The sequence below is a fragment of the Bombina bombina genome, chromosome 4 (assembly GCF_027579735.1).
Source record: "Bombina bombina isolate aBomBom1 chromosome 4, aBomBom1.pri, whole genome shotgun sequence".
Lineage (NCBI taxonomy): Eukaryota > Metazoa > Chordata > Amphibia > Anura > Bombinatoridae > Bombina > Bombina bombina.
In genome coordinates, this window is record NC_069502.1 from 777,352,426 (window position 1) to 777,355,561 (window position 3,136).

Consider the following 3,136-nt stretch of genomic DNA (forward strand, 5'->3'; position numbering starts at 1 on the left):
TCTTTGGCATCTTGGTTAAAGCTTTTGATTCATCATGCTTATTTGGAGTCGGGTTAATCCCCACCTCAGAGGATTACGGCTCATTCTACTAGGTCAGTTTCTACTTCCTGGACTTTTAAGAATGAAGCTTCTGTTGATCAGATTTGCAAAGCAATGACTTGGTCTTCTTTGCATACTTTTACTAAATTCTACCATTTTGATGTTTTCTCTTCTTCAGAAGCAGTTTTTGGTAGAATAGTACTTCAGGCAGCTGTTTCAGTTTGATTCTTGTGCTTATATTTCAGTTTTCTTCATTATAAAAATTGAAACTTTTGATTTGGGTAGTGGATTAATTTTTCAGCGGAATTGGCTGCCTTTATTTTATCCCTCCCTCTAGTGACTCTTGCGTGGAAGTTCCACATCTTGGGTATCTGCTATCCCATACGTCACTAGCTCATGGACTCTTGCTAATTACATGAAAGAAAGCATAATTTATGTAAGAACTTACCTGATAAATTCATTTCTTTCATATTAGCAAGAGTCCATGAGGCCCAACCTTTTTGTGGTGGTTATGATTTTTTGTATAAAGCACAATTATTCCAATTCCTTATTTTTGATGCTTTCACTCCTTTCTTATCACCCCACTTCTTGGCTATTCGTTAAACTGAATTGTGGGTGTGGTGAGGGGTATATTTATAGGCATTTTAAGGTTTGGGAAACTTTGCCCCTCCTGGTAGGAATGTATATCCCATACGTCACTAGCTCATGGACTCTTGCTAATATGAAAGAAATTAATTTATCAGGTAAGTTCTTACATAAATTATGTTATATATTTGCCATCTAAATTTTAACACCGTTTTAGCTCTTCAATTTTTTACAGACTGGGAATGACAGCATGAGCAAGAAAAAAAAAGCGTTGGGAAGAAGCTCTAAGTGTTGACCGCCACACATCCTTGAATGTACCAAATCCCGTCTGATCTCGGAAGTTAAGCAAGGCCAGGCCTGGTCAGTACATGGATGAGAGACCGCCTGGGAACACCAGTTACGGTAGGCTATTTTTTTTTCATTTTTAAAGCAGTGAAGCATGCGTCATATTTACTGATAGTTGCAATATTCATTGAAACAACTGTAGCTTGCAATTACTAAAAATTAGATGTCCATTGTATTAAAGATAATTATCTTTTGTAGAGACAGACAGACAGACAGGCAGGCAGGCAGGCAGAAAGAGGGGCAGTAAACTCTGTATCTATGTATACTTTTTGTCATGGGTCAGCAGGTGATTCTGGGCCTGTACTGGCATTATTTATTTATTAATTTATTTATATATTTGCCATCTAAATTTTAACCCCATTTTAACTCTTCAATTTTTTACAGACTGTGAATGACAGCATGAGCAAGAACAAAAAGCGTTGGGAAGAAGCGCTAAATGTCTACTGCCACACTGCCTTAAATGCACCCGATCCCGTCTGATCTCGGAAGTTAAGCAGGGCCAGGCCTGGTCAGTACCTGCATGGGAGGCCGCCTGGGAACACCAGATGAGGTAGGCTTCTTTTTTCATTTTTAAAGCAGTGAAGCATGCGTCATATTTACTGATAGTAGCAATATTCATTGAAACAACTGTAGCTTGCAATTACTAAAAATTAGATGTCCATTGTATTAAAGATAATTATCTTTTGTAAAGACAAGCAGGCAGGCAGGCAGATAAAGGGGCAGGAAACTATTTATCTATGTATACTTTTTGTCATGGGTCAGCAAGTGATTCTGGGCCTGTACTGGCACTATTTATTAATTTATTTATATATTTGCCATCTAAATTTTAACCCCGTTTTAACTCTTCAATTTTTTACAGACTGTGAATGACAGCATAAGCAAGAACAAAAAGCATTGGGAAGAAGCGTTAAGTGTTTACCACCACACTGCCATGAATGCACCAGATCCCGTCTAATCTCGGAAGTTAAGCAGGGCCAGGCCTGGTCATTACCTGGATGGGAGACCGCCTGGGAACTGTTGGGAAATACAACAGCATGTACTATACCACATGTATGAACAACATTAATGCTGTAGATGGGGCTGTTCAGTTTAGATTACTGATTGTTTATGTCTGTGATCTTGTTCATTCTTTTATACAGGAAGGAAGTTGTTCTTTAATCTCTATTGTGTTTTTCCACCTCTGTGTGTGCAGACTATTGTTTTACAAGTCCTTTGGTATGTTCCATATATTGCTGACGCATCTGTACAAGTAAAGCCTAATGCAGTTTTCTTTAAAAGCTTCCAGTGTCTTTTTGATACATAAACCAACAGGTTATGGGCCCAGAAACTGAAAAAAAAACTACAAGTCAGTAAGTGTTGCATCTATGATCCAAGCAAATACTGTGTGAGGAAACAAGAGCTGCATCCAAATTACTGAAAGATGGCAAGTGGTTCAGATGTGAAATATGCAATAGCGAAGCTAAACAATACCAACTACCAGCTGTGGAAGTTTAAGCTTGAAATTCTGTTATCCAAAGATGATTTATGGGAGGTGCTGGATACAAACAGACCCACTGACAATCCAGGGGAATGGGACAAGAAAAACAGGCAAGCAAAAGCAGTTATAAGCCTGTTAGTGGAGGAAGATCAACTCATTCACATAAGAAAAGAAAACACAGCTAAAGGTATGTGGACTGCACTACAAAAACTGCATGAGCGTTCAAACTTAAATAGTAAACTATATTTGCTGTGCAAACTATATAAGATGAGGCTGGAAAAAGGCCAGGAAATGTGTGAACATGTGAATGCTATGCTAGAGATTGTGGAACAGCTATGTGCAATTGGAAAAGAAATTAAAGACAATCATATAGTAGCATTGTTACTATGCAGCCTTCCAGAGTCATATAGTGCCCTTATCAATGCTCTAGAAACCAGACCTGAACAAGAACTAACACTAGAATATGCTAAGGGAAAACTAATTGATGAATATAATAGAAGAAAGGAAAACATGCATAGTGAAGAAAATGAGAGATCAGAGGTAGCTCTGAAGGCGCAAGAAGGCACAAAACAAAACAGAGAAACCAGAGTGTGTTTTCGCTGCAAAAAGGTCCGTCACCTGAAAAAGAACTGCTCAATCTGGAAATCTGAACAGCAAAGGTTAGAACCACCTACAAGAGAAAGAGCTAAG

At 38.4% G+C, this 3,136-nt stretch overlaps 1 pseudogene; it reads left to right on the forward strand.

Moving 5' to 3' along the window:
- Positions 1–1,407: 1,407 nt before the first annotated feature.
- On the forward strand, positions 1,408–1,526 carry LOC128658370 (uncharacterized; annotated as a pseudogene).
- The last annotated feature ends 1,610 nt before the right edge of the window (positions 1,527–3,136 follow it).